Source organism: Canis aureus, chromosome 4, assembly GCF_053574225.1.
Source record: "Canis aureus isolate CA01 chromosome 4, VMU_Caureus_v.1.0, whole genome shotgun sequence".
Classification (NCBI taxonomy): Eukaryota; Metazoa; Chordata; class Mammalia; order Carnivora; family Canidae; genus Canis; species Canis aureus.
In genome coordinates, this window is record NC_135614.1 from 52120558 (window position 1) to 52129852 (window position 9295).

The window sequence follows — 9295 nt, forward strand, 5'->3', positions numbered from 1 at the left end:
ATATATTTGGAGCTTCAAAGAAGGGGCAAGGGGCAAAAAGAAAAGACCATTTGAGCTGCACCTGGGTGGCTCAGTCAGTTAAGCATCTGACTTCAGCTCAGGTCATGATCCTGGGATCAAGTCCCATACTGGGCTCCCCGCTTAGTGGGGGATATGCTTGTCCCTCTCCTTCTTTGTCGGCTGATTGTGGGCTTGCACTCATCCTCTCTCTCTCTCTCTCTCTCAAACAAAAATATTAAAAAGAAAAAAGACTATTTGAAAAAATAATGGAAGAAAACTTCCCAAATTTGATAAAAAACTATAAACCTAGAGACCCAAGAAGCTAGCAAACAACCCCATACAGGAGAAACATGAAGAAAACATGATAATCTAATTGTTCAAAATCAGTGATGTGGGGGTGGTTTGGGGGCAGGGGAAAGTAGCTATTAAAAGAAAACACCATTAAGCACAGAGCAATAGGGAGAAGAACAATAGATTTCTCCCCATTGAAAAATATGCAGATAAGAAGCAGTGGAGCTTCATCTTTAAAGTACTCAAAGGGGGGAAAAGATGTCACCCTAGACTCCTACAATAAAGACTTTTTCAGACCTACGACCTACAAAAGCTGAAAGGATTCATCAGCAGCAGCCCCATACTTCAAGAAATGTTAAAGAAGTTCTGTTAAAGAAGAGAAGGGATCCCAGATGGGAATCTAGAGCTGTAGGAAGGAGGGAAGAGCACAGGGGTTAGGGCAGGGGGGCATATATTTTCTTATTTATATCTCTTTAAGAGGTAATTGTTTAAACAAAAGTAATGACATTGGGATACAGGGTTTATAACATATGAGAAAGTACAAATGTGTGACAGTTAAGAGCACAGAAGGCTGGAAGGGGAAGAAATGCAAGTATACTATCCAAGCTTCCTCCTCTATACATGAAGTAGCAAGTGATATAACATCACCTAAAAGTGGACCATGATGAGTTAAAGATGCATACTATATATTCTAAAGCAATCACAAAAAAAAGAACACCCATACACAAAGAGTTATAGCTAATAAGCCAAAAAGGAATTTTAATTTCATTAAATTTATTTACTGAATAATTAAATTTAAATAATTAAATTTATTTATTAAAGTAAACTTAGATTTTTCAATTTAAATTTTTTAAATGTGTGTGTGTGTGTGTGTGTGTGTGTATATATATATATATATATATATATATATATATATATATATACACATACATACATATATATGCTGGTCCAGGATCACATAGTGCATTTGGCTGGCTCATCTCTTTAAAATGAAAGTGTCCCTCAGCCCTTCTTTGTCTTTCATGACCTTGACATTTCTAAAGAATACAGGACAGTTGGGTTGGCAATGTTGTTTAGTTTTGGTTTGTTGTAGAATGTCCCTCGGTTTGCAGTTCTCTGATAAAAGCGATTTTCTTTTACTGTAAATCTGTAAATCAGATCACAACAAGGGCCCTACTTAAATGGCTTCCCTACCCCTTGCACTCAGATCAACCATGTTGTCACAGAGCCTTTCCTGATGTGGCCTTGGCCTCCCACCCCCCCCCCCCCCCCCCCGTACATCCCTTCACACTCACTCCATCAGACACCAACCACAAAGGCTTGCTCTCTTTCCTTCCTTCCAGCTTGTTCATACCTCAGGGCTATTGCACGTGCTCTTCCCTCTCATCCTTCCTTTCTCAGTACAGAATCACCACCCTAGAGGTGGCTTCCCTAATCACCACTTCAAAGTGCCCCCCTCCCCCACAATCAGCCCCTGCCAGTCCTGTTTAGCTCCTTCAGAGCACTTATCACTGTCAGAAATCATCTTGTGCACTTGCTTTCTACTGAAACAAAAGCCTTGGGCAGAGAGGAGTGAGTTCTCAGTATCTAGAATGGTACCAGGCACACAGAAGGCCTTCAGTACATATTTGTGGAAACGAATGAAGAAGGGACAGGGGGAGCCAAGAAAGAGAAAAAAAGGTGGGGGGGGGGGGGGAGATACACTTTGGAAGAAGAGAGATCCCAGGGATGTAATGAACATCTGTTGAGAGTTGTCCACATGCTGAGCACTCTTCAAAGCACTGTACATGTACCAGCTCATTCCTAGGACAGTCAGAATCTCAAGTCAGTTAATTTCTGAGACCCCAGACCCTCCTTGAGTAAACTGAGGAAGACCTCTAACCGCAGCCTCAGAGACATAAGGAGGGATGTTCAGGTTACCTCAAGCAGCCTCCACAGTGGGTGAGAACCATATAGAACAGCAGAGACCCATCCTGGGAGGCCAGAACAAAGCTGTGAGGGGGGTGAAAGCCACCTCCTGTACTGAATGCCTACCTCTCCTTCCTGGGACAGACCCTTAGAGCCACAGGAGGGGGCTCTAAAAACCTCAAGTTTACCACTACAAGATCCTGCCTCCGGGACTGAAAAATTAAATGTCAGAATGCAGAGAGAGAGAAAATGAAGGAGCAGCACCAAGGAGCAGAGAGGAGATCTAGAGAAAGAGTTCTGATTTTCAAGTACCTGGTTCCAGACCATTCCAGAGGTCTGGCTTCCCTCCTGCCCTTGGTTTCCTGAAACACACTGTAGCCTCCAAGAGTCTTTTTTTAGTGAAGCCAGCTCTGGCTGGTTTGTTTCTACAGAACCTCTGTTGATTTTGGAGAGCTGCCTTCCATTATTTGAAGGGACCCCTCCCCCTTCAGGGTCTTGGTGGGAAGCAGAGAGTAGCTCCCACTACAGAAGTCAGACATGTCACTCACTGTCCCAGTGTACCTTGCAGCTGGGATGGTTAAGCACATGATCCAGGTTCAACCAATTAGATGCACATATGCAATAAAACAAGGCCCCAGAGAATTCATTTTAACTGGGGTGGTGACAGCAACATCTTCCATCCCATGCTGCCAGTGGCAACAGTGTAAGTAAGCCTGGTTTGTTTGAGGATAGTGGCATCTATGCCAGACTGGGGCTGCATCATCACAGACTGCTATTGCAACAGACACCTGACCTCCCTTGTCACTGCCCTTAGCTGGTGCCTGGTCTGTACCTTTCCTGCCATTTCTGTGAACCACATGACATGCTTCCAATAAATTCCTTTTCCCCTTAAGTCAGTGAATTGGTTTCTGTTACCTTCAACTAAGAGCTCCAGTGAATCCATTAACTTTCCACAAGGGTCCTAATTCAAGGAGTGTAGTCTTGCCTGCATTTTAAGTGTATATTTCTAGGCTTTCAATGACCCCTCTCCCCAGCTACTAATTAAAACTGTCTACTGAGCCCACACAGGGAGAGCCAGCCCCCAGGTGGAGAACCTCCTGCTGCATCTTACATTTTGGTGCCCAAGTATATGTTGCAAAATCTGCTGCTGACCCATGTCCACCCTTGTGTGAATTAGGAAAAGGCAAGGCCGTCAGCTGGGGATGCCCTGTGCAGGGAATAACCTGCATGGCCCCATGTACAGGCCCTGGGGGCACATCTCTCCATGACCCTGCTGGGCTGAGGCTGGCTAGTTGGAATGAGAGCAGAATGTGCTAAGCACATGTTTACAAATGGACAGATTGTTTGTTTGGTTGGGGCTCAGTAGGAAAGTCAACTTGGAAGGCATGGGCTTCACAGAAGCTTATCAACTGAATGAAGCACAGAATTAGTGGCTTGCATGCTGTATTCCAAGGATGGATTCCCAGAGGAGTCTTAAAACACCCTGAATTTTATATAACATGTGTAGGGACATACATTTTTCTGGAGAGGAAGTCTAATTGTCATCAGCTTGTCTAAAGCCTCTGTGACCTACCTACCACACACACGCACACACACCAGTTGTAACTCTAAAACCACTGGTATGACCTAATCTTTCATTTGACAAATAAGGAATGGAAGAAACAGAAACGTTCAGAAAGGTCACAGAACTCATTAGTGGTCAAGTCAGAACGAAAGTCCAGGTTCACCGCTTAAATAACAGAATTCACTCTGCTTTAGGTGGCACTCACATGACCATGCCCACAAGGTATCTTCATCAAGACACAATTCTCCCTCATCTGGAATGTCCCAGAAGTGGTATCAAGAGCCCACAGACAGGTGTCCCTGAGCCTGAGCAGTGCTGGCCTTCCAAACACCAGGCTCCCAGGGCCCTAGCCACCCTGCCCACCCCCATCTGGCCTGGAAGAGGCCTGCATTGGTGGGAAAGCAGGTGGAGTGCCACTAGGGGTACACCCTGGCCCTCTACTGTTCCCCACACTCTCTCTCTGCCTGTTCACACACTTGTAGGCACCTGTACCTACAGGCCAGAGATGCAGGAAGCCTGTAGGCTGGAAAGCCACAAGTCCCCCAGCTAGTGCTTTAAAACAACAATAACAAAACAAAACAAAACTTTTTTTTTTTTTTTTTTTTAAATCCTAAACCCACACAGATCTACTTGGCCCCCATGTGACCATCGAGGCCACATGTGAGTAGGATGGCCTTATACATTCACATTCACCTTTCTCAGACAAGGCCTTTCCTTTTTGGGTGCCCATAATATTCATTTCATTTTATCAGCTTAAAAATACTGGAGACAGGGCCACCAAACAGCACCGCCTGATGGCTTATTTCTAGGATTTATCAGTTCCCTTTCTTAAAAAAAATCTTAGGAATTATAATACACAGGAAAAACTGCTAACATATGGGCCAGGCATTGTAGTAAGTACCTGACATACATATTATAATTTCATTTCTAAGGATAAATACACTAAGGATAAATACAATTACTATCCCTATTTTATAGATCGGAAAGTAAGGCCAAAGAAGTAACTTGGTTAAGGTCACAAAACTAGGAAGAGACAGAACAAGGCTTTATATTCAGGTCGTATGGATTCCAGGGACTCAGCTCTTAGCTGCTCTGTTGTGTTAGGCTAAATGGCCTCTCAGGAGAGACGGTGCTTGTTGAGGTGTGAGAGAATCCTTGACTTTCTCCAGCACCCTTCATCAAACGTTCTAAGAACAAAATGGAAGGATGCTCTCATCTTCCAGTGAGCATAGGGCTTCAGAGAGTCTTCAACAACTAGATGCAGAAGAATTTCAGAGGTCTCTTCTAACCTTCTCCAGCTATAGGTGAGGACATAAAGAACCAGAGGGTAAGTGACATGTGCAGGACACACAGCTACTAAGTAGTCCCTTGACTACAAGTCCAGGAAGCCACCTGCCAAATCAGTGTTCCAAAGTGGGAGACATTTTGTCCACAGTTGTATGACAGATTGTAGGGACACAGAGGAAAGCTTTAAATCATGCGGATTCTCTTAAGTAATAAAAATATCCCTTGAGTTCTCTTTTAGTCCATATTGAGGAGCATCTTGGTTTTCAGTGCGACTACATCTGCAATAGCTCTTTAACATTTGTCAAACTCCCTTTTTACAGAGAAAGAAAGGCCCTCTGGTAGGAAACAAAGAATCAGCAAGAATGATGCCACATTGTTTTATTTTGTTTTTTATAAGTTACTCTATAATTATGCTAGGTGATACAAGTTTTCCGTGTACACATTAAAGTTTCCATTTAAAGATAGGGTATTTAGGTTAAAGAAAAGTTGAATCGATTTAAGGAAAAACATTAAATGAACACTGATTGCTTGCTATGATACCAAGTAACCTCGAAAATTTCAATGAAAATAAAGCAAACGTGTCACTTCGTAATCACTCCTTGAGCAAATGACAATAGCTACAACTTTTCTAAGCATAGGACTCTAGTCATGGTGTGTTCACGAGATGAGAGATCTATCACTAACTTGAAGTTCGGCTCTACACTGATTTCCTGAGTTTATAACCCCGCCCTCACCACTCAGGGGCCCTCAGGGAGAAGATCCTGCCACCTTTGGAGGAGTCTAACAGGCACAACTACAACAGTGGGCAGGAACAGCCCCCAGGGTCCCAGGACAGACAGATGCACTGGGTGAGCTGTGCACAGCAACGGAAGAAGCGTGCCGCCCCCTGGTGGGCATCTTGGAAAGTTGTGCGGCCAGTATTCTGTTTTCTCGTGTGTGTGTGTGTGTGTGTGTGTGTGTGTGTGTGTGTACGTACACGTACAAGGCAAGCCTGACAATTGTTAGGAAGTCCTCTCTTGTGTGTTATCCATAAGCATACATATAAACATAGATCTGAACTGTCTTTGAATTTCGCTTCAGGATAATAAAGGGGTTTTATATCTGCTAAGACTGGGACCCACTGTCCTAGAAAAGTAAAATGTGCTCTTTATTTTGGGGGCTCATAGCCAGGGCTGATGAGCCCCTGTGGCAGATTTCATCATATGAAGTGTTACTTACTGCCTTTTGTGACCAATCTCTCTCCAGTCATCTTCTTCTGTCCAAATCCTGCCTTCCATCAGGCCCAGACCTCCCTCACTCCAGCTCACAGCTCTTACCCTCCTCTGTAATCAGCACATTTCTCTATTAAAATTAATCAACCCCACCTCTGGGGCCTCTTAATCCAGGATCACTGTTAAACACTCTTACCTTTTTCAGAGTACTTGGATTTGAACTAGCTCCATCACAATGGACTTTGCTGCACAAGTTACCTAACCAATCAGAGCCTGGCTTTCCAGCTATTGAAAACACCCCCTTGGTGTTGCTCTGAGATCCCACTGGATGATTCATATGAACACCTAGCATTGGAGTAGATGCCGGATGATGTCTGGTGATGGTGGGAATAACCAACAGTATCCCTTCCACCAACCCCTCCTCCCCAGTTTTATTTCAAAAGGTCTCAGTAAGTATTGACTGATAAAAAGAGAGTCAGGATTTTCAGATAAAACTTACCAGAATCACCAAGCTGAGACGGTCCTGAAGACAAAATCTGCACTTGCCACTGAACTCAGCTAAAAGATTTCCAATTTAGAGAAAGCAGCAATGAATGAATAAGAAGGAAGGGGGCACCCTCTAGTGGCATAGTTACATTATCTCAGGAGGAATCGTGGATTCCAGAAATGGTAAAGCAAAGGATTTAGCATAATTTTCAAGGAGAAGGACAAAGTCAAGTGTTAAATTGAGGCAGGAGGAAGTGATGCCTAAAAGATACAAGTGGGAACTTACTGTCTCCTCAGTAGACCATTGTGCATGACTTTGTTATTTGACTTTACCCTGCAGAAAGTGGCTCACTCAAAGTCAGGTCATTATTCAAGGGCAGGGCTGGAAATTAAAACCAAAGGTGCCAACCATAAATCTGGAAATCTCTCCCCTGCTGGGCGGCAAACCCCTCCAGAGGGGGAGCTGTGACACGCATTTTACATCTTTCACAGGACTTAGCACAGTCATGCATGTCGTAGATACTTGATCAGTTATATAATGAAACAGTAATCACTTATAAAATGATCATTCTGTGCCCAACACTATGCATAGTACTATTAAAACATTATTCTATTTGCTGTTCATAATAACTGTATGAGGTAGTCTGCTTTCCAGGTAAGGAAACCAACTCTCAGAGAGGTTAAGTAACTTGCCGAAGAACACAAGGCCTGGTTTTTGCCTGAGTTCACACCAAGCACCCTAACTCCAGAGCCTGGTCTCTTACCCACTAAGCCACCAGTTTTCAAACTGTTTGGTCTCAGGACTCCTTTATGCTTAAAAACTATCAAGGGCCAAGGGCACTCTGGTGAATCAGTTAAGCATCTGACTCTTGATTTCAGCTCAGGTCATGATCTCAGGGTCATGAGATCAAGCCTGTGTCCAGCTCTGTGCTGGATGTGGAGCCTGCATAAGATTCTCTCTCTGCCCCTCCCCACTAGCTCTTACTCTTTAAAAAAAAGAAAAGTTATTAAGGACCACAAAGAGCTTTTGTTTATAAGGATTATGTCTATCGGTACTCACAGTATTACAAATTCTTAATTTTTGATTTAAATTCAATTTAGTTAACATATAGTATATTATTGGTGTCAGGGGTAGAATTTAATCAGTTGCATATAACAACCAGAGCTGGGATCCCTGGGTGGCGCAGCGGTTTGGCGCCTGCCTTTGGCCCAGGGCGCGATCCTGGAGACCCGGGATCGAATCCCACGTCGGGCTCCCAGTGCATGGAGCCTGCTTCTCCCTCTGCCTATGTCTCTGCCTCTCTCTCTCTCTGTGTGTGACTATCATAAAATAAATAAATACATTAAAAAAAAAAAAAAAACAACCAGAGCTTATTACATCAAGTGCCCCCTTAATGTCCGTCACCCAGTTACCCCACCCCCCACCCATCTCCCCTCCAGCAACTCTCAGGTTGTTTCATAGAGTTAAGAGTCTCTTATGGTTTGCTTCCCTCTCTCTTTTTATCTTATTTTTCCTTCCCTTCCCCTGTGTTCATCTGTTTTGTTTCTTAAATTCCACATGAGTGAAATCACATCTCTTTCTCTGACTTATTTCACTCAACATAATACCCTCTAGTTCCATCCACATTGTTGCAAATGGCAAGATTTCATTCTTTTGATGGCTGAGTAATATTCCATGGTATGTTTGTGTGTATATATACCACATCTTTTTATCCATTCATCTGTCGACGGACACCTGGACCCTTTCCATGTTTTGGCTTTTGCGGACATTGCAGAAATTAAAATGGAAATTTCAAAAATATTTACTCATTAATTTGAACACTGCAATAACCCTCTTAATGTTATATTTTTGTGAAAAATAACTAGTTTCCCAGATTTAAAAACACTTAGAAGACGGACACTGTTTTACATTTTTTATGGATTTCTTTAGTATCTGACTTTTAAAAGATATCTAGAGTCTCTATCTGGTTCTGCATTCAGTCTTCTGGAACATCTTCATGTAGCTTCTGCAAAACTTCCCTCCACTTGTGACAGAACAAGAATGCAAAGGGCAAATAACATCTTAGTATTATTACTGAAATAGTCTTGACTTCATGTACTGCTGAAATGGCCCTGGGGATCCCTGGGACCTCCAGACTCTCTTGGAGAACCAGCACTATCAATAGGGCAAACAAAGGGTTCTGTCTTCCTAAGAGTCACTTCTTCAGGGAGATCATTCTACCTGAAACATTCCTACTGACTTCCTGAATGCTTTTTCTTCCTTTCTCCTTTTTTTCTCCATTCTTGTTCTTTCCTTGGCAACTGCATGTCTTCTAAGTCAACTTTTTCTTCCACTATGCCCTGGATGTAGTGTGTAGGGGAATGGCAAACCTCAAGGCAAAATCCTACAAGCACTAAAGGGGGCTCTGTTTTAATCTCAGATGCCTCAATATAAAGACCAAAAGTATGAACTTAATTCCTATTATTCCATTTCTAGGGAAAAGATCTTCTGAAATGTCCTCGCTCAATTTCATCCAGACTAAGAAACTTCACATTAAGCAGTGTCACT

The 9295-nt window shown here is 43.1% G+C and overlaps 1 long non-coding RNA gene across 1 annotated transcript; it reads right to left on the reverse strand.

Moving 5' to 3' along the window:
* Positions 1–4783: 4783 nt before the first annotated feature.
* Positions 4784–7319, reverse strand: LOC144311885 (uncharacterized). The gene is made up of 2 exons (XR_013377373.1): positions 6269–7319; positions 4784–5061 (listed from the first exon to the last, which is right to left on the reverse strand). It is a non-coding gene; the product is annotated as an uncharacterized LOC144311885 (long non-coding RNA).
* Positions 7320–9295: the final 1976 nt, after the last annotated feature.